This window comes from Melospiza georgiana, chromosome 2 (genome assembly GCF_028018845.1).
Source record: "Melospiza georgiana isolate bMelGeo1 chromosome 2, bMelGeo1.pri, whole genome shotgun sequence".
Classification (NCBI taxonomy): Eukaryota; Metazoa; Chordata; class Aves; order Passeriformes; family Passerellidae; genus Melospiza; species Melospiza georgiana.
In genome coordinates, this window is record NC_080431.1 from 35,061,480 (window position 1) to 35,084,251 (window position 22,772).

At 41.9% G+C, this 22,772-nt stretch overlaps 1 long non-coding RNA gene across 1 annotated transcript; it reads left to right on the forward strand.

The window, feature by feature from the left end:
• The first annotated feature begins 21,322 nt into the window (after positions 1–21,322).
• LOC131080203 (uncharacterized) lies at positions 21,323–22,449 on the forward strand. The gene is made up of 3 exons (XR_009114147.1): positions 21,323–21,343; positions 21,494–21,569; positions 21,688–22,449. It is a non-coding gene; the product is annotated as an uncharacterized LOC131080203 (long non-coding RNA).
• Positions 22,450–22,772: the final 323 nt, after the last annotated feature.

The window sequence follows — 22,772 nt, forward strand, 5'->3', positions numbered from 1 at the left end:
TGTAGGGAGGGAACAGGCCAATTTACTGCCCTTCAAGTGCCCTGGCTGTTCGTCAAAAAGAGGTGGGTAGTAAAAAGCAGCCATCCCTTACATTCCCCGGTTGCTCTGTTAACAATACATTTTTTGTTAGGCATGTAGCAGCAATGCAGCTGTGACCTGAGATTCATTAGTTCTGTAGTTGGATAGATATATATGAATCCTACTGCTTCAGTTAGTATCAGCCAGAAACTGACCATTAATTTAATCAATCAACGACTGAGCCTCATGGACTGGTTACAATTAGTGTTAACTAAATGGTGTATAATAGCATGTGTAAGCCCTGGCAGATGTTGTGATTCTCACTGGGCTTTGCTTTTTTTAAGAGGAACTGCTTATACCTCAAAGAACTTTTTGATATAAATGAGGGAGAAAAAAAGAGAAATGTGAAAGAATAGATATCTCCATATCAAAGCAAAAGTTCAAGACCGAGATCCAGTAAAGAACATATTGAGCTGCGCCCTCCCCAAACCTTTGGTAGAAGTGTTATAAAAAGAGATTTCTGTAGAATCATAGAATGGTCTGGGTTGGAAGGAATGTTAAAAACCATACAGTTCCAGCTTCCCTGCCATGGGCAGAGACACCTTCCACCAGACCAGGTTGATCAGATTTCCAGCCTTGAACACTTCCAAAAATGGGGTATTTACAGCTTCTCTGGGAAATCTCCTCCAGTGCCTCACAGTAAGGAATTTCTCCCTAATAGTCAATCTAAACCTAGATGAGAGAAGAAAACAGGTGACAATGAAGATAAAATAATGATTTCACTGAAGAAAATACAGAAACAGGAATGTGGTGCATGGTCTCGGTGTAGAAACTGCAGATCAAATGGGAGGAATTTGCTATGTTGGCTTGTCTTGCTAGTTTAGGAAGAATCTTTAGCGCTATTTAAGAATTTACAATTGATTTATTCTCTGTAAACCATCCTGTAATTTTGAGAGAATCAGTTCAATAGAACATGGCTGCTTACCAAGCTCCCAAAGAAGGAAGGAATGTCCTGACAACGTTTTGCAGTTTTCCTCAGTTTGTAAAGACAGTTGTTTTATCAAGTGTAAGAAATAAATCAGGAGTCTGAAAATAGGGATAAAATTTACAGGCATAAAACTTTCTCCACGGAATAAAATTATATAAAATTAAAGTGACTTTTAATTTCTAAATATGGAGAACCAGAAAAGTTGCCAGTCTAATGTATGAAGTAGTGAGTACGTGGGTAGTAGGAATATTTTACTGGTAGGAATAAATCATGTCTGTGTATTGATTACCTGTTTCACTTCAAAAGTCAATATTTAAGGACCCAAATTTTCCATAGAATTACGAATTAAACAAGGTTGCTGAAGAAGAATGCAATCTTACACACTTGTCTAGACACAAATTGTAGTCAATGAGCCCCATAGGTTAAGATGTTCAGTAATCCAGTGTGTTTAAAAGGTTTTATTAAGAATAATCCTGATAGTATTGATTAATTGATGACAAGATAACATTTAGAAGTGCTAAAACTTTTTGCCAGTCTCTTCAGTTTATTCAAAAGGAAGTCTAGCTTCTAATCCTCTGGATTTAATCTTATATTGTATCATTCTCATGTTACAGAATAAATGTTTTGAGAGGATCTATTTCTCTGGATATGAAATGCCATAATATCTACTGCATTATGTATTGGCCACAACAGGAACTGCCCTGCACGTTTGGTTTCCTCCTCTGAATCAAACCAGAGCAGAGGAGTGGTCCAGAAGCAGGTGGTGCTGTGCAATGAAGATGATCCAGCTTTCCAGGGGTCTGTCCATCACTGTTTTTCATTGTCTCTGACTCTGGGAACTGAGTGAAGGTGTTGGACACTTTTTTGTGTAAAGCACTTCCTCTTTTTTATGCTTTTGCTGTCAATATTGATGCTCTGTGCATTATTCCGCTGCATTTCAGTAACTGGTTATTTCAACCCATAGTCTCTGCCTCTGTCCCTCTCTCACCAGAGGGGGTGGGGGGAAGGAGAATGGTTTGTTTGAAATTTAATTTCTAACTGGTGTTGAAGCACTCCAATACTTTATGTGCAGAGGCAAAGAGATTAAATATCTCTCCATTAGTGTTATTAACAGTACCCTTATTAATCTCTTTGAGTATTTGTTGTATTCTTGCTCCTGAAAAATGCATTTTGTTTCTGTTAAGAATCAACATTTTAGTTGTACATTGTTTCCATGGTATGACCTAAAATTTTCACAGATTTTTCTATCATCCTCAAAATTGCTCCCTGTGAACTTACTATGGCCTTCTCATCTGTATCAGAAGATGAGGAATTTCAAGTCTTTCAGCTTGTTCTCTCTAAAATAAGAATTTTATCAAGTATTCTGTGTACCAAATATTTGTACAGAACAACACAGATAGTTTCTACCTGTGTGCTCTACACACTCATTTTTATAAAAAGAGGAAAAAGAGATTCATCACAACAGATGCAAGAAATTTGGCCCCTATCCCACAAATATCCTTAACTGAGTTTGCTGTTCAAGAAGGCTGCTTTGCAGTCAAAAAAAAAGGGTTTTTTTAGCAGTATGTGTTTTCTCTCTTATTTTGTTATGTTTTCATTCTTGATAGAAAACAATCACTTTTCTTATCACTTTGGGAAATGAATTCTTTTTAAGCACAGATTAATACAATATTGATAAAAGCCATTGTTATGTATATATGTCTGTAGTGAACAAAAGTAATTTTGTTCCTCTAGACTTTTGAAATCTTTTGCAGCATTATTGGCTGTCTAAATCTCATTGATTTGCCTCATGTAAGCATATGGAGCTTTTTGTAAGTAATGAAATGCTAGGGTTCAGTTTGGTGCATCTTTCATTAAATCTGCAGTGATGAAATCTCTTTAATAATGCGTATGACATTGTTTTCCCCTCCCCCAACTTTCATCGGGGATGGAGATGTAATTGAACTGCTTTTCTTTCATATTTTATGTGGACAGGTAGTAAAATCTATGATATTTTTAAGACATTGTTCAAAATTCAACATTTTTGTCAAGTTAGAACCTTGCTTTTATAAATATGTGTATTTATTGTCAGGAAATATAAAACAGATCAGAAAAAATACTTGTTCAAACATTGAATTACTAGCCAGAACTAAACAAAGAGCAGATCAAAAAGACAAAGAAAATAATTGTCAAAAAAACACAGACTCAGTTCTCAATCCCAAAAATACTTGATTTTATGGATACTTTTATAGAAAAGAATAATCCATCTGATGATCATGGGATGATTGTTGTAAACAAAATTGAAACTTTGCTTACAATGAAATGAACAAATGTGGCTACACATAAAAAGAAATCTCTAAGCTCTTATTGTTTTAAAAATGGGTAATAATTAATCTTTTTTTTTTTTTTTTTGGTATTGGGCACTTGGAATATAAGCAGCATTATGTTAAAACATTCAAGTTTTATTTATAAAGCAAGATTCTGAGTGTTGGTCAATACTTTAGTACATTAATCATGTGATATAGAGAACTGGAACTGAAAAGAATGGAGGCAACTGTCCTTTGCACTGCATGGAGAAGTATATATGAGTTCAGAGGAAATGTTTTGTTGGGTAAAATATTTGAGCTTAAATTATAGCTATGTTGATGATATGGATGAATCATAGATAAAATTTAAAAAGCCTTTTTCCATGAAAAAATAAATTCATAAATAAAACTCTCTCTTTAAATATTAATAAGGTCAACTTATGAAGCCTGACACTGTCTTTACAGTGTAGCACACTTTATTTCTTCAGATAAGGACACTATGCTTGAAGATTGCTTTAGTGCTGTCCAATGTCAGGACTTTTGTGTCCATTTTAAAATCTAGATAAAGTTCATAAAAGAACGCTGGTTTCTACACTTTCTTTCCTTCTATCACATAAGTCAGAGTTTTATATTTCAGCTACACATTAACACTTGAACTTTTCAAAGCCACTAATTCTATACCATGGCATATTATTACCCAGCTCTGATGGGTGCAGTGTGTGGATCCAGTTCTTCAGTTTCCTCTACTTTGAATCAACTTATTGTTCCAGTATCTTCAAATATAAATCCTCTGGTCTCCTTTTCTGCATGTTACAAATTCATTGATGTGATATAGGTAGGAAAATAATGGATTTGTAAACTGTTGTACGTTGAAATGAAGGAAAAACACGGGGTTTATTCCTAGGAAAAACAGCTGTTGTGGAACTATGATTTTAAGAGGAGAGGATGGCACTGTGATATAGCACAGCTGAACCATTCAAAGGGTTATTTACAGGCATCCTTCAGTTAGATGAAGTGTTATAAGGCAAATGGTTTGCCCTCAGCAGAGTATGTGTGTGTTACTAGACAAAGAATGGTCAGGGGCAGGAGCCATGACTGCCTTCACTGCTTAAATGCCAGCTTGCTCCCTGGATTTGGGCTGGGCTGGCTCTCTCCAAAGCAATACTTGCCTACAGGGATCTAAATAGAAGAAAGATGGGTACAAATCAGATGGTGTCACTTGGCTTAGCATCATCTTTAATACTTATCACTGTACATAGTCAGTATGTCCTCACATGCATGAAATGCGTCTTATAATTCTGATGATGCTGGAGAATTTCCAGTTGAAAACTTGTATGACTTTCTTTCCAAGCATTGACAGGATGATAAAGGACAGTCCAGTTGGCATTAGTAAGTGGAGGACATAAGCAAAGACATACCCAAGTCTGTCTTTTATAAATGGGGTTGAGTGTGTGGGGAGTGGGTATGTAATCAGTGACCCTCCCTGTTCCTTATTTTGTGTGCTTGAGGCCTGAGATCAAATTAATCAGGGAATTAATGTAATCTAGGTACCAATAGTCTGTATCTGCTCTGAGATATCATGTTCCTGTTACCCACAAAATAACAACGATTTTTTTTTAAAGGGGACTCTTAGAAATGTGATTTATCTGAAGATAGAAACATGGATTTTGTATGTCTCTATAGATTATAATCTTGTTTATAATCTTTGTAACAGTCTGCATATAGCCAGCATAGATGTTTGTTCAAAAATGAGTCTAAATACTTTGAAACATTTCATAATTCAGAAGTCTTCTCTGTAACTTTATATTGGTGGTACATAATAGCCTTAATTAAGGTTTAGAGTAATTTCAACTGTTTTCAGAGTTTTTCTACCCCTAGAACCTAATTTTTTTTCCTATACACGCTTTTCTCTTAACCACCTGAACAATTATTATAACAGCCTGAATTCTTATATTACCCTCTCTGCTCCCCACTGTTACTTTGCCTTTCCAGTAAGCTCTCTTCAGAGATAAATACAAATATGAATAGCACTTATAATTCAGCCTCTTCTAAAAGAACATTTCATTAATTTCTCAGTATTTGTATCTACTTATGACATTTATGTACTCTGCTGTTTTTCACTTTTCTCTTGTTTGCTTTATTACTTCTCTGACGTGCAGGTTTTGGAGATTTCTTCTCTCTTGTGATGGAAGGCCACTTGGTATGCATTCCCTTTCCTTGTCCTTGGTTTTTTTTCCTTTAATCCTGCTCTTTTTTTCCACATATAAGCCACTTACCTGAAAAGACTGAATGTATTTTTCCTGACTTATCTGAAAAGACTGAATGTATTTTTCCTGAACATAATACAATATATCTTTCTTCTACTCTGAAGAAACACTGAAATGAAGCAATTTGATTAAAAAAGTAAAGAAAGAAAACCAGTCTGTGTATAGAACAAAAAGCACCATTAAAATAGCCTTTAAAAAACAAAATCACAAATCTATGTTTTTAAACTGAAACAATTTTATTGGAATCAAAATAAAAAGACCCATTTCTAAAGCATTTAAAGTTCTGCAGCTTTATTGTTTTATTTTAGAGATACTGTAGAAGTGACACAGAAATTGTTAGCATTTACACATTTCCCAGGTTTTGTTTTGCTAAAAAATAATTTAAATTATTTATAATTTCCAGTTTAGACAAAATTTTATTGGAAAGATAGAAGAGGAACCCTCTGGAGGAACAACCTCTCTTATAAATGTTTTAAAAAATATCACACTAGCTATAGGCACTGATGTTTGGTTTTCATTAATACAGCTGTCTGAGAGACACCAGCCCGGTGCCAGCAGGACCTTCCCAGGTGACGAGGTGGCCTTTGCACCTGACACAGACTGGCATCCCCAGATGTCTGAGAGATAAGTAGGAGGGCTGTGACCCACAGAGGGGATGAACGTGGGGTGCTGGTTTGGGAATTACTGGGAGGGGTTTTTGAGTCCAATTTGGAGGTGGGGGGTGTCCATGAAGGGGCCCCTTAGGCCCCATGAAAGCAAAGTCTCACTCTTGACCACAGTGCTGAGGTGTGCAGGGCAGAGCAGTTCCGGTGTGTCTCATGTCACTTGTCTATTGTGCATTGTGTGTTGTTTGTGTATCCCGTTTCTTTTATGTTAGCCTTTGAGGGGCCTGTCAGACACCCTGGCATCATTGTTGGCATCTCTGATCTCTGCATTCCTAGGCCTGGCACCCAGGCCATAGATGCGATTCTGACACCTGTCTGAGCTCTCCAGTCAGAAGTTCTCTCTTTGGAAGCATCCAGTCAGGTTTCTTGTCAGGTCTTGTTCTGAGCTGTAGGGACAGCCATGCCCCACCTGGATCCATTTTGGTGGATTAGGACTTGTAACAATGTGAGGGCAGGCAGAGGATTCTGACCATAGGATTCCTGGGCAGTGATCTTTGCTGTTCTTTGAATAAATCCTTCAGTTAGCATCTTCTTCCTCCAGGGTTCTCTGAGCCTCATCAGCTCACCATCGGTCTCAGCTCAGTCATCTCCTTTTGCATTCTCTCAGTCCTTGCAGCCATTTTCCTTGCCAAGAGATTTCTGTCAATGTTGTGTCCCCATTGTCCATCCTGTCTTGTCCTGCCTGTCCTGTGTCACGGCTGTCAGCACACATATGTGCCGGAGCTGCTCTGCCCTGCCGCACAGCCTGGTGCAATAGGAGAGGGCCCGGGGACCTGGAATGTGTAATGTGGGGTGTACTTGGACTCTAGATGGGATTTGTAGATGGACTCATCATATCTGGACCTCTTCAGTTATCCTGCAACAGTTTGACTCTTGTCCTAACTTTCTTTTCAGATTCAGATGGATTAAATCTGTGCCAGAGGGCCCCATCCCGGGTGTGGGGATTGCCCCGAGCAGGTGAGGCCCCATTTGTCTCTGCAGCAGAAGTGTGTATGGTGACTGTGTTACAGCTCTGTTCTTTGTCTTTCTTTTTAGGAAGTAAATCTGGATACCAGCAGCCAAGGTGAGCAGTGGAGAGAAGTGGTTGTTATTGCTCAGCTCTCAAGCACAACAATTTTTCAGCAGATTCATCATGACACAAGAGGGATCCGCCCAGTGTCAAGGATGATGTTTGAGATTGAGGCTTCAGGTGAGTTGAGGATGGTGGCTGGGAGAGGGAGGGTGATCAGGTATCCAGTTTAGGAGTTCTTGGGAGGTGTTTTGAAGGCAGCAGGGTGAGAAAGGGTGTTTATTTGTTTGAGGGCCCCCCCACACGAGGCTGTTCAGAAGCCTATCAGAGGCATTCCCATGTCTTAGAGCACACAAGGTCATCCAGTGCACTCACAGGAATGCCATTTAACTTTGCCTTTCTCTAACCCAGGTACCACCCCTAATGAAGGCCACAGCCTTGGAATCAGGATGAAGCTGGAGCCTGAGGGAGCCAGGCACACTCAGGAAAGGGCAAGTAGCTGACTGGCTGGGATTTGGCCCACATAACTCTGGACTCACACTTTGGTTTTGGTTTTCTTTATTGTAGCTGACCAGAGTCTCACAGGTGATCATGGGGCCCTCCGAGGCAGACTCATTTCAGGTGCAACGTGGATCCACGTCACCGATCATCCAAAAGATAAGTCGGGGGCCACGGCCTGGAGATGGGAGAGTAGCAGGTTGGGAATCCCTGGGACAGATTCAGAAATTGGCAGCGGAAAAAGCAATCTTGTCCAAGGGCCTCATAGGACGGCTAAAGGGAGAGGCTCTGCTTTTGATGGCAGCTTTCAGGCGGGCAGTGCAGAACAGCTCCGGTCTGTGTCGTGTTGTCCGGTGTGCCGTGTTCCCTAGTGTGTCTTTGGGGTCCCTTTTGCCTTCCCACCTCAATCCCCTCACCACAAGCATGATGTGTCGTGTTTAATGTCCCCCTGTTTGTCACGTTCTGTGTCACGGGTGTGTGCACACATTTGTGCTGGAGCTGGTCTTCCCTGCCGCATGGCCTGCTGCCATAGTAAAAATTCCAGAAGTAAAAATCTTGACGCAGAAATATTTAATCTAATATAAAAAAATATGAATAAAAAGATATGAAAAATATGAAAAACTACTCGCATCAGATCTAATATAGAATATAAATTTAATTTTAAATTGACATTAGTAAAGATAAATGTGTAAGTAAGCAATATACATTAATATACATTATAAATAGAAATTTGAATATAAAAATTGAACATTAGGATAAAACCTATTTAAATTTTGTTTAAAATAAAGGGTTGGGGTTTTTTTTATTCTTATTGTGTTAGAGGCAGGGTTTTTATTTTAAATAATAAGAATGTAGATATTATTGTCATATATTTCTAAATATTGAGATAAACAAACAAGATATAAATATGTATAAACACAAAATACAAAGAAACACAAATAATAGGAAGAGATGTAATGAAGAATACAAATAACAGTATACATAAGTATACATTTTCAATGTACATGTGAATATGAACCTGAAAAATAGAATTTTAAAAAATATTTAAATACACTTTAAAAAAAAGGGGTTCTTTTTGGCTTTAATTTGGATGGAGGTAAAGGTTTTATTTTAAATCATCCAAGTGTTACAGAAGTAAAAATCTTAACAGAAATATATACTTACTGTGTAAAAATATGTATAAAAATACACAAATAAATTTAAGTTTTAGGGATATAAGCAATATGGAATAGAAATGTATTTATAAAAAGAAATGTATAAATGGACAGTGTACATCAATATACATTGTAAATACAAATGTGAATATTAATATGAAAAAATACCTAAAAAAATATTTAAATATTTTTAAAATAAATTGATGTCTTTTTTTTTTTTTTTTTTTTTTTCTTTGTGTATTGTTTTGTTTTGTCTTTTATCCTATTAGATTAGACGCAGACGGTTTTTTTTCCCTCTTCCCGGTTGTTTTGGGGCATTTATTTCAGAGCAGTTTTCGGCGGGGATCGCCCCTGTTCTTTTTTGCCGCCTTCCCTGCCCGCAGCCCCGAGGCGCGCTGCGCCCCCGGCTGGGGCGGGCAGCAGTGCTGCCGCCTTGTGGGCAGAGCGCGGTACTGCAGCCCTCCACCGAGAGGCCGCCACCTTGGGAGTGGCGCGTGGCTGATGTCGCGGACTTTTGCTTGACCTTCTCAAGATGGCTGCAAAAAGGGCGGGGAAGTGGAGGACCGGATGGGTGTAACTGGACTGCCTGCACAGAATACCGACGTCATGGCAGCCCCGACGGATTTTTCTGTGGCGTTTCATGTGTACTCGAGACATGCTGTGGGCTCAGGGGTGCCGGGGGCAAGCGTATTTTGGCGGGTTTGTGACAGGCATCTGGGTAAACGCCTCGCTGTGCCGGGGTCCTCTCGCGTACACTTTCCCGCCCTGAGGGAGCCGAGCTGGGCCGAATTGTTCCGAAGAGCCGAGGGTGGCCGGAAACAGCCGAGTTTCCCCGAAGAGCCGAGTGTGGCCGGAAACAACCAACTTGAACTGAAGAGCCCAGTGTGGCCGAAAATAGCCGAGTTTACAACAAGAGCCGATGATAGCCGACTGGAACCGATAGCCGAGTGTAGGCGACTTGAGCCGCATTTAGACAACGTGCCGAATACGACCGAGTTTAGCCGAAGAGCCGAACTGAAACGAGTTTAGACCAAGAGCCGAACCAAGCTGAATTCAGCCGAGTTTATTAAACAGAACCGAACAACGCTGCAGCGCTCTGCATGCAGTGCGCCTGTGCAGACGGCAGGGGCCGCTGTATAAAGTATAAAATATCGACTATGTATAAGAAGGAATAAGAGCTCTATGTCATGTGCAGCAGTAGAAAATTTCAGGCTCCCAGGGAATGAATAGTTTTCTTTAAATCATTTTCGTTTTGGAGTTTTTTTTTACTCCCAGGTAGCCTGAAAGTTACTACTGCTGCTCTTTTATTCTAAAGCTAGAAAGGAAAACCAAGATTAGAAATGCAGGGAAAGAAAGAAAGAAAGAAAGAAAAAGAAAAAAAGAAAATAAGGAAAGGAAATGAAAGGAAGAAAGAAGGAAGGACAGGAAGGAAGGAAGGAAGGAAGACAGAGAAAAAAACCCAAAAACCAGGAGGGCAAGGAGACACCTAGGGGAAAAAAAAAAAAAAAGAAAAAAAAAAAACAAACCCCAAAAAAAACCAAAAAAAAAAAACCCACAGAAAAAAACCTCGGGATGGGCGAGAAACCCCCCCCCCCCCGAAAAATCCAAGATGGGCAAGAAAAGTCCCAGAAATGCCACAGAAAAAAAAACAGGAAAAAAACAAAATAAAGACAAAACCAAAAATACCCATAAAACAACAACAAGGGCAAGAAAAAAACGCAGAAGAAAACTCCAAGATGGGCATGAAAAACCCCAGAAAAAAAAAAACAAAAAAACAAACCCCAGAAAAATACGTAAGAAAGGCAGAGGAAAAAAAACACAGAAAAAAACCCAAGATGGGCAAGAAAAATCCCTGAAAAAAGACCAGAGAAAAATCCCGAGATGGGCAAGAAAAAAAATCACAACAAAAAACCAAGATGGGGAAGAAAAAATCCAGAAAAGAAAAACCCAGGGAAAAAAAAAACACCCTGAAAAAAAACCCCCAAGGGGGGCAAGGAAAAACCAGAAAAAGCACCAAGATGGGCAGGAAGAATCCCAGAAAAAAATGCTAGATGGACCAGAAAAAAAAAAAACAGGGAATAAACCGGAAAAAAATCCCAAGAGGGGCAAGGAAAAAACCAAGAAAAAAACCCCCAAGATGGGCAAGGAGAAGATCTACAAAAAACCCAGAAAATCACAGAAAAAACCCCCAAGAAGGGCAAGAAAAAACCCAGAAAACACCCACAGAAAACCAAGGAAAAAACCCCAAAATGGGCGAGAAAACTCCCAGGAAAAAAACCAAGATGGACCAGAGAAAAACCTTAAAAAACCCAAGAAAAAAAAAAATAACCGGGAAAAAAAATTGGAAAAAACCCCAAGGATAGGCAAGAAAAAACCCAGAAAAAAACACAGAAAGAAACACCAAGATGGGCAAGAAGAAATCTGGAAATAACCCCCCAAGACTGGCAAGAAAAAAACAGAAAAAACGCCAAGATGGGCAAGAAAAAAATCTGTTGTAAAAGGTGCCGTAAAGCGCGACTGTCGTAAAAGGTGCCGTAAAGCGCGACTGTCGTAGATACGGCCGTAAAGCGCGACTGTCGTAAAAGGTGCCGTAAAGCTCGACTGTCGTAAAGACCGCCGTAAAGCGCGACCGTCGTAAAAGGTGCCGTAAAGCGCGACTGTCGTAAAAGGTGCCGTAAAGCGCGACTGTCGTAAATACGGCCGTAAAGCGCGACTGTCGTAAATACGGCTGTAAAGCGCGACTGTCGTAAAGACGGCCGTAAAGCGCGACCGTCGTAAAAGGTGCCGTAAAGCGCGACTGTCGTAAAAGGTGCCGTAAAGCGCGACTGTCGTAAATACGGCCGTAAAGCGCGACTGTCGTAAATACGGCTGTAAAGCGCGACTGTCGTAAAGACGGCCGTAAAGCGCGACTGTCGTAAATACGGCCGTAAAGCGCGACTGTCGTAAAAGGTGCCGTAAAGCGCGACTGTCGTAAAGACCGCCGTAAAGCGCGACTGTCGTAAAGACGGCCGTAAAGCGCGACCGTCGTAAAAGGTGCCGTAAAGCGCGACTGTCGTAAAAGGTGCCGTAAAGCGCGACTGTCGTAAATACGGCCGTAAAGCGCGACTGTCGTAAATACGGCCGTAAAGTGCGACTGTCGTAAAAGGTGCCGTAAAGCGCGACTGTCGTAAATACGGCCGTAAAGCGCGACTGTCGTAAAAGGTGCCGTAAAGCGCGACTGTCGTAAAGACCGCCGTAAAGCGCGACTGTCGTAAAGACCGCCGTAAAGCGCGACTGTCGTAAAAGGTGTCGTAAAGCGCGACTGTCGTAAATACGGCCGTAAAGCGCGACTGTCGTAAATACGGCTGTAAAGCGCGACTGTCGTAAAGACGGCCGTAAAGCGCGACCGTCGTAAAAGGTACCGTAAAGCGCGACTGTCGTAAAAGGTGCCGTAAAGCGCGACTGTCGTAAAGACGGCCGTAAAGCGCGACTGTCGTAAATACGGCCGTAAAGTGCGACTGTCGTAAAAGGTGCCGTAAAGCGCGACTGTCGTAAAAGGTGCCGTAAAGCGCGACTGTCGTAAATACGGCCGTAAAGCGCGACTGTCGTAAAGACGGCCGTAAAGCGCGACCGTCGTAAAAGGTGCCGTAAAGCGCGACTGTCGTAAAAGGTGCCGTAAAGCGCGACTGTCGTAAATACGGCCGTAAAGCGCGACTGTCGTAAATACGGCTGTAAAGCGCGACTGTCGTAAAGACGGCCGTAAAGCGCGACCGTCGTAAAAGGTGCCGTAAAGCGCGACTGTCGTAAAAGGTGCCGTAAAGTGCGACTGTCGTAAAGACGACCGTAAAGCGCGACTGTCGTAAAAGGTGTCGTAAAGCGCGACTGTCGTAAATACGGCCGTAAAGCGCGACTGTCGTAAAAGGTGCCGTAAAGCGCGACTGTCGTAAATACGGCCGTAAAGTGCGACTGTCGTAAAGACGGCCGTAAAGCGCGACTGTCGTAAAAGGTGCCGTAAAGCGCGACTGTCGTAAAAGGTGCCGTAAAGCGCGACTGTCGTAAAGACCGCCGTAAAGCGCGACCGTCGTAAAAGGTGCCGTAAAGCGCGACTGTCGTAAAAGGTGCCGTAAAGCGCGACTGTCGTAAATACGGCCGTAAAGCGCGACTGTCGTAAAAGGTGCCGTAAAGCGCGACTGTCGTAAAGACAGCCGTAAAGCGCGACTGTCGTAAATACGGCCGTAAAGCGCGACTGTCGTAAAAGGTGCCGTAAAGCGCGACTGTCGTAAAGACGGCCGTAAAGCGCGACTGTCGTAAAAGGTGCCGTAAAGCGCGACTGTCGTAAAGACCGCCGTAAAGCGCGACTGTCGTAGATACGGCCGTAAAGCGCGACTGTCGCGACTGTCGTAAAACCGGCCGTAAAGCGCGACTGTCGTAAATACGGCCGTAAAGCGCGACTGTCGCGACTGTCGTAAAGACGGCCGTAAAGCGCGACTGTCGTAGAAACGGCCGTAAAGCGCGACTGTCGTAAAAGGTGCCGTAAAGCGCGACTGTCGTAGATACGGCCGTAAAGCGCGACTGTCGTAAAAGGTGCCGTAATGCGCGACTGTCGTAAAGACGGCCGTAAAGCGCGACTGTCGTAGATGCGGCCGTAAAGCGCGACTGTCGTAAAAGACGGCCGTAAAGAAAAAACCAGGAGGGCAAGGAGAAACCTAGGGGGTAAAAAAAGAAAAAGAAAAGAAAAAACATTCAACAAAAAAGAAACCCACAGAAAAAAACCTCGAGATGGGCGAGAAAACCGCCCCCCCCCCGAAAAAAACCCCAAGATGGGTAAGAAAAATCCTAGAAATACCACAGAAAAAAAAAAAACGAAAAAAAAAAACCAAAGCCAAAAACAAACAAAAAAACCCAAACAACAACAAGATTGGCAAGAAAAAAACGCAGAAGAAAACCCCAAGATGGGCAAGAAAAAGCCCACAATAGAACCCCGAGATGGGCGAGAAAAATCCCAGAAAAAAAAAATACGGAAAAAAACCCTAAGAAAAACTCAGAAAAAAAAACCAGAAAAGAACCCAAGATGGGCAAGAAAAATCCCCTGAAACTGACCAGGGAAAAACCCCAAGATGGGCAAGAAATAAAATCAGAACAAAATACTAAGATGGGGAAGAAAAATCCAGGAAAAAAAAAACCAAAATGGCAAAGAAAAACCCAGAAAAAAAAAATAAACAGAAAAAAAAAATCCCAAGGGGGCAAGGAAAAACCAGAAAAAACACCAAAATGGGCAAGAAGAAACGAAGAAAAAACCTCAAGAAATGCCAGAAAAAAATCAAGGAAAAAGGGAGTAAAAGCCCCAAGAAACAAGGCAAGAAAGAGAGGCAATAAAGGCCACAAAAACTCAAGACAAAAAAAACAAAAACAAGAAATGCCAGAAAAAGGTATGAAAATGGTTCTGCCAGGCGCGATCAAGGTGAGCAGGTTCAGATTCAGGTCCAGGAGATGAACAAGTGTCAGATTAGCTTGGGGCACTGCTGTGCAATGCAACTGTGACAGGATTTATGTTTAAATATAGTTTAAATAAATTGGGGATTGTTTGGCTTTTATTGGGGTATAGGCTGGAGATTTAATAAAAAATATAAAACTAGAAATCCAAATATATCATATATATGTCAATATCAATAAATATTTAATATATATAGATATAAGTAAAAGAAATATATTGTGTCAAAAGAATATATCTATTATTATATAAAAAGGTATTCTCTCCAATATATATAATATCTATAAATATAACAAATGGAAATTACAAATATAGATGTGAATAGAATTATGACAAACAAAATTATTTTTAAAATTTTAAATGTGTTTTAAAGAAAGGGGTGCCTTTGCTTTTTATTTCATTAGAGGCAGAGGTTTTATTTTAAATAATGTAAGTACTTTAGAAATGTAAATCGACATACAGAAATATATAATAAATATATAGAGATATAAAGATATAATACCAAACTATGAATAGAAATCTATGTAAGTAACATGAAGAGATGCAATATATAATATAATTTTTATTATACAGTAATATAAATTCTAAATATACATGCGAATATAAATATGAAAAATACATGATGGGGGCTCGGAGCAGCCCAGGTGTGAGTGTGAGGGTGATGGGGGCTCGGAGCAGCCCAGGTGTGAGTGTGAGGATGATGAGGGGCCGGCTCCTGCCGGGGCGAGGCTGTTTTAGGGGGAGGCTTTGCCTCAGCTCCCTTTTACATGGAGCTGCTGAGTGGAGGGGTTTATGGGGCGCTCCCGGCGCTGTCTCATGGAAGGACTGCGAGAGCTTCTCACAGGGTCGGGGGGACACCTGGATCCGCGCTTGGATACGTGGAGCATCGCTTAAAGGAGGTGCCGAGGGACGAATCTTTGTGCCGGGGAGCAGCAGCCGAACAGGTGAGCCCGTGTGGGTTTGGAGCGGGGAATTTTCTCCTTCCCCTTTGCAATTTCATCTTGCCAGTCCCTCCCCGGTTCCCCAGGAACAAAAATGGAGCTTATGAAGACAAAAGGAATTAAGGAGAAGAAAGCAGCTGTTCTTCTTTTATTGTCTGCGTTTGACCTGAGGGGATCCCTCTTGACTTGTGGTTTTAAGGGTGTTGATTGCAGGAAAAGCTGCCTTTTCCTGGCTGTTAGGGGTATCCCGGGGGTGACAGGGAATCCCTGCCTTCTATTCTAAGGGGAATAGGAAAAGTATTCTTGTGGTATTATGGGTTTGATTTGAAGGCAGCCACCCCATTTTCATCACCCTCGGGTTTAAATGGAGGGGACAGCTCTGGTGTCCCTCCTTTTCAAGGGTTTGAATGGAGGTCGAAATCGCCCTTTCCCATCAGTCGAAGGCTTTCATTTGGGGAGCACCCCTTCTTTTCTGCTCTCCTAGGGGGTGAAATTGGAGGGGAGAACACATTTCTTTGCCCTTGTTGAAGTGAGGTGAGCCCCGCCTGCGGCGTAGGTTTCGAGGTTGGCTTGCGGGAAGCCGCAGCTCCGGCAGCGTTTGCAGGGCTGCAATGGGGCTGTGCCGCTGCATTGGAGGGCGCTTCTAGTGCCCGCGGCCCGGCCCGGAACGTTCCTGGCCCGGAACGTTCCCGCTCAGGAGCGCTGCTGGCACGGCCCGGGCAGCTGCCGGGGCGCACGGGGTTTTGGCGTGGCCGGGCCGGCCAAGGGCGGCAGTGGCGGAGCTGTGCCGGTGCGAGCCGTGCGGAGCCGAGCGGAGCCGGGCCGGGCCGGCCAAGGGCGGCAGAGGTGGCGCGGGCGCTGCTGCGCCGGCCCGGGCGGTGCCGGCCGCTCCGTCCGCTCCGGGCTCGGGGCTCGGGCGCCGCCGGTAGCCCCGGGCCCGGTGCCGGCCCCGCTGGGCAGGGGCAGCGGGCGGGGCTCCCCAGGGCGGCGCCAGCCCCGCGTGCCGGAGCAGCCGCCGCAGGAGCCGCTTTCCTGCCGGGAGCCGCGCTCCGTCCGGGGCCGGCAGCGAGCGCGGGGTTCGGCCGCTCAAAGTTCGGCGGTGCCGTGGCTCGGAGGCGCTTTGGGGGCGTTGATTGCATCGCTGTGTTCGGTTTGCAGCGGGTGTACGCTAAGGGATACGGTGTTCTTCCTGAGTGGTACGGTTCTCGGTGCCGGTAGGGATGATAATGGTTTGTTTTGGATTGAGTTTTTTAGTCGGAGTTTTTTTTTTTCCGGGGAATTATGTTTAGAAGGGCGCGCAATGTTTTTTACGGGTCGTAGCGTGAAGCAGCGGTTCGGATTTTAATTCTGTTGCGGTGGCTTTTATTAGCGTGAGTGTGTAGTGTTTGTTTTGGGGGGCTTGCAGTAGCGTCGTGTCGTTTATAGCAGCGGGTTTTTAACCTTTTTAATTGCATGTGTGTTTATCGTCTTCCAGGGCTTTTATTTGTTTGGTTTGTTTGATTGTAGTGTATGTTTTATGGTTACGGGTAATTTGGGGGACATTGTTTATGGTTACATTTGTCTTTAGTCTTTGTGTTTGTTTCTAGGTGGTATTTTTATTTTGATAGCTTGAGGCACTATGGGTTTATTCAGTTGGGAATAATTTTTTTGTTGCAGATTTCAGTTTATCTGGTTTTTGTATTATTCTTGTTGTTGGTTTCTTTATTTTCTTTTTTGTTGTTGTTGTCTTTTAATGTATTTGAGTATTGTTTATGAGGGTTTTTTTTGGGAACATGGGTATTTTTATGGTGGTTTTTTAAGTATTTATTTATTTGGGTAGTTAATTTCTTAGTTTTTAGTGGTTGAGATGTTTTTCCATTTTGTTAATTAGTTCAGGTTTTAAAGTTACTTTTACAGAGGATTGTTTATTCTTTGAGTTAGTGTAGAGGTAGAATTTTGTTGTTTTTTTTTTTTCAGTAACGTCGTTCAGGGTGAGTGGCACTGGCTTGAGTTTAGTAGATTGGTTTGACTTTTTTTTAGTACTTTTTGTAATTTGCTGTGTGTGTTTCTATAGGATTTTCTTTTATTTTGGTTCCATTTTTCTGTCGTGATGAGAATTGTTATTGAAAAGAGTGTTCTTTGTTTTTTCGCTGACACTTGTTTGGCTGTTGGAGGTATCTTGATGTTTTTGGAAGATATTGGTGGGAATTTGATGCGGTTTGTTCTGTCATTTCATTTAGGAATTGGATTTTAAAAATACAATTATGCCTCTAACTATATTGAAACAAAAGAAATAGATGTGTAGCAATGGGAATGAGCCAATTTTATTTTTATATATTCGGTCAATTTTTAAAATTTAACATGTAACATAAGTCATTATATGTTAAAATAAGTTATTCTAATTTTAATAGAGTATTGTGTATGTTTATAGATATATGAATAGAGAATATAAATGTAAATACAAGCCAAACAAAAATACAAATATATAAATGTATTGCAACTACATGCAGATATATAAAAAAATTAATAAGAAATTGTAAATGTAAAATAACATAAATTGATACAATATGTAGTACAAGTAATACTATGTATATTTTTTTTAAAATAATATAGGAAATGGATATAAAATAGGTATAAATATGGATGTGATATATCTATCTATATATATCTATCATTTGTTGTATATTATGATAAATATAAATATAAAAAAAATTTAGTTAGTTTAAAATAATGGATGGTTTTGTTTTTTCTTTGCCAAAGCAGGGGTTTTAGTGTAAAAATTACAAATACAAATAATATAAAGGTAGAAATATAAGTATAGAAATATATCATAAACACATTAAAGATTTATATAAAAATTTATATATAAAGATTTATATAAAAATTTATATAAAAAGAAATATAAGGAAAAATAAGTTGCAGCAGTAGATATGGTAAATAATTTTAAAAAAAGTTCCCGTATATTTTTGAATAAGGTGCATATTATATATAATTATTAATATAATGCATCAATATAAACTATAAATATAAATAAATATAAATAAAATATCAACTAACTATAAGAAGGAATAAGAGCTCTATGTCACGTGCAGCAGTAGAAAATTTCAGGCTCCCAGGGAATAAATAGTTTTCTTTAAATCATTTTCGTTTTGGATTTTTTTTTTTTACTCCCGGGTAGCCTGAAAGTTTCTACTGCTGCTTTTTTATTCTAAAGCTAGAAAGGAAAACCAAGATCAGAAATACAAGAAAGGGGAAGGGAAGGGAAGGGAGGGGAAGGGAAGGGAAGGGAAGGGAAGGGAAGGGAAGGGAAGGGAAGGGAAGGGAAGGGAAGGGAAGGGAAGGGAAGGGAAGGGAAGGGAAGGGAAGGGAAGGGAAGGGAAGGGAAGGGAAGGGAAGGGAAGGGAAGGGAAGGGAAGGGAAGGGAAGGGAGTGGTGAAAAACAGAGTGAAAAAAGTAAAAAGAGTTGGAGGGAAAAAGAGAGGGCATTCGGGAGGAGCGGTGCTGCCTCAGGTCCTTCCCCGCCCTGGGGCGAAGGACCCGTTTGATGCCCGGGAGGGACTGCAGCTCCCGGTGGCGGGGGACGGAGCCGTGGCTGTCAGCCCAAGACTACAACTCCCGGCAGGCCCTGCTGCCGGCGCGGCGTGACGCAACGGCTGACGCGGCACATGAGTGGCTGGCGTGCCAGGCGGCCGCGTGGGGCTCTGCGCGGGCAGCTGCCGGCGCCTCTGCCGCGCGGGACAGCGACGCTGGAGGGGCAAAGCCTCCGTCTGGCCGCCCGCACGGAGCTGAGCAGCGCGGAAGGAGCGTCCGCTCGGTTCCTCGGCCTCACTCAGCGGTGCCGGGGGCGGGGGCGCTGCCGCCCGCCGATGGCGGAGGGCGAGGTGGTGCTTTGCTGCCGGGGGCCGGGAGCTGCAGGAGCCGCCCTGGGCGAGCGGCACCAGGCACTCCCGCGGTCCAGGTGGGGCGGCTGCCCTCAGGCTGGCGGAGGCGCCGGACGAGCCCCCGAGCTGCAGCCGTCTCCCTCGGACTGCTGCTGGTGCTGCGGGCGGAGGCGGCTCCGCCGTGTTTTGGGCGTTGTGAGCAGAGAGCGCTGCGATATCGCCGGCATGACGGGGCTGCTGCCTGCGTTAGTGCTCGTGGCTCTTAGTGCCATGCAAACGGATGGAGCGGCGCTGAGTGGTTACGCCAGAGATGGCCGGGAGAATGCCCAGCACAGGGAGCAGGCGGGCTGTATGCTTGGGATGGCACAGGTGCGATCTGCAAAGTCACCCCCCCTTCCGCCCCTGCCCTCCCGAGCCCCAGGGAAAATGCTTTCCAGCATTGTCGAGCTTCTGAAAGACAAAACTTGTGATCTGACACTTGCATCCAGAAAAGGTTTCTGTCTAGATTAGCAAATGCCTAACTTGTTCTTGGTTACATCCCATGACCGGTTTTAGGCAGTGACTTTATACTGCTTTTAGGATTTTCTTGTACACTGGTGAGAAAATAGGCAGGTCTGATACTGGTTTCACTTTTTTTCTACATCACGTACCATGGGATTCTTTCATCCAAGCACTTGTTTTAAAATTCTACTGTAAGCGTTTATGGTTCACTTTTTTTTTCTTTGCAGCACCCGTGACTTTTTTTTTTTTCTCTAAATCGGGAGTAAATATAGCTGAATGAAATTAGCTTGGTTTTCTTCCTTCTTTTTTAACTGAATTGTTTTTATTAAAAATCCTATTTGAATATGTAGAAAAAGTGGGGATGTCCTGTAATATATCGTAGCTTTTCTTGTTTACTCAGGGTACTGAGAAAATACGTCTCCCTTAGAGTCCTACAGAAAGGTTCTCAGTGCGCTCTCTATCAAGGTTATTTACAAATAAGTGATCCCTTTAGATATTTGCCTGTGAATTACCTTTTCCTGTAATTCAGAGCTTGCGTTCTGCGGGTTTTATGATAAACCTGTAAAACATGTAAGAATGGTTTTGCAAGTCTGAATCGTTGAAGGCAGCAATAAGTGGATTTAGAGCCTGTTCTTGACCAGACAAAGGGAAAAAGTGTGACTTTGATGCTGAACTTGTCATTTTTCATTTGACTTGTCTTGAATTATTTAGGAATAGAGAGAACTAGAAAAAGAGAGAAATAGAATTGGTTATTGGGCACTCCTCAAATGCTCGCCATGATTCAGTGTAGAGCCGAAGGGAAGGGTGATGGAACAGAGCTCTGTGCTTTAGATGGAAATAAATTTAAACCTGACCTCCACACAGCGTCTCACTAACTTCTGTGGTTTTAAAATACAAAATACGTTTAGGAAGTGTTGGAAGTTAGTATTTTGGGAAAGAAATGGCAGTTCCACAGAACATTCCATTGAACAGAGGCTCTAGGAAAGATTCATGTTGTAACTGCTGTCACTGCAATCAGTTGGTGGTTCAGCCTTGAAACGTGCACTTGGCCTTCTGTAAAGCACTGTTTTGTTTGCCTTTCATTGCTATGAGTCTTGATAAATTGGAGAAGAGCCCAAGAGAAATTTTTCATCCCTTGATATAAAAGGTAGGAAGTGACTTTTTTTGGTTTGGTTCTTTTTCTTTATTATTTCCTGGAAATAAAAGTAATTAAGTATAGGTACTACTGGTTTGTTTCTTCCAGTAGCAGATGATAACAATAGCAGTAGTAATAGTAAAAATAATAATAGAAATAATAATAATAGTAATGTAATACTACTTAAACTGTCTTTATCCATTGGACTGGCCATTTCAAATCAAAACTTCTAAACACAAATCAAACCATCATCCTTGTAGAATCTTTCACAGCAGTGGGCTATAGATCCTGGTTTTGTTGACAGGATTTATTGGTTCTGGAAGAGCAAGAGGGAAGTACAAGCCTAACTACTTCTAGCTCACAGACCCGTCCAGTGAACCCAGCTTTGTGTTTTGGTGGGCTTTTGATGACTTTGAAATCAATTGCTCATTCCAGTAAAAAAAATTAATGTTTTTTTGAACGTGACAGCAGAAATAACTTTAAGCACCAACTTAATAATAATAGATCACCAGTTTAAGTTAAAAATTCATGCTATACTATCAAAGTTTAAAGGTAAATTATTACCTATTAGGAGATGGTATAAAGTGTATGTTCTAATGTGTAATGCAAAGATACATACATACCAGATAGTCCTTAGAGGAAACAAATTTTTATGACTGCTGTTTGATTGTTTACCATACGATATTTGGTTTTATTTCCCAGGGATCGGTGAATTTTAACTTTGGAGTCCTCTATGCTAAGGATGTTCAGCCTACAGATGATGAAATGTTCAGTAATGGTGAGTTTTTCACCTTCTCTGTAATTGCTATGCTGATCTGAATAAGAAAAAAACAAAAGCAAGAGAAAAAAAAAAGGATGGTTTATTATTTTTTACGCTGTTTTGTTTGTTTCCTCAGTATTTGCTGCAGCTCTGCTTACCCAAGCTTTGTGTTCCTTCTGTCCCACTGGGAGTTGCCCAGTTTGGTTGCATCTGGTGAAATTCACCCTGAGACCTTACAGAACTAGCTCAAACTACGTGAGAGCCATTTGCAGTTCTCTCCAGACACCTGGAGAATGGGTGACGTTTCTGAGGGTCTGGCAAGTGTACTTCTATCAAAACTCAGTCTGTGAAGTTTCTGGGGAAAACCCTTCTGTGTCCTGAAGGGTTCAAACTCTGGTGAGGATCCAGTTATCAGGTGCTCACCTGGATGGTTCCAGCTCTTAAAGTGAACACTTGTACTCTTACCCTGTAGTTTACATCTATTGTATTTTTGTTATTTTGCAAGATTTTTTGTCTTTGCAAAATATTGTGCATTTCACTCTTTGGAACCTCTCAGATCGTTCTTTGGTGCAGCACCACCCCATGGGACACTTGGCTGCTGTCCTGAAGGGGATGGTCACTAAAATTGTAAATTCTGGAGAGTTTGTAAGTCTTCTGTCCCCAGGGAGGTACCATGCTTTGTTTACTTTTGTTCTGTTTGTTAGGCGCTGCTTCTCGTTGCAAGTATGAATTTCAAACTGCCCTGTTCTTTTTTTAACTGTTTTCCTGGTTCTCTCCCTATGGCAGGGAAAGACTCTCGTATCCTTGTCGTCGGGCTCGGTGCTGTCCAAGAAGATACGGAGACTAAAAAAATCATAAGAAGCAAAATATGACTGCAGAGAGAAGAAGCTGGAGAGAACAGAAGGTGATATTGTTATCCTTACCCTGTATTAGAAACATCCGCTGCGCTTTGATGCTGGCAGCTGCCAGGGGCTTGTTAGCTCTTTGTAGGCAGGTGTAGGTGTTCACTTGTAGGTTTTTTCTCTGGACAAGTCAATTCAAATTTTGCTAAGCTTATATTTGCAGATTACTCTGTAGCACAGTCCAGCATGACATTTTTGAATGTTGTAAAAATACCATGTTACTTGGAAATTGCTAATGATGAGAAGCTTTAGAGGAAAATAAGATGTCAGGGTTGGGAGATGCGAGAAGAATTTTGAGGGGATGTTAGACTGAAATAAA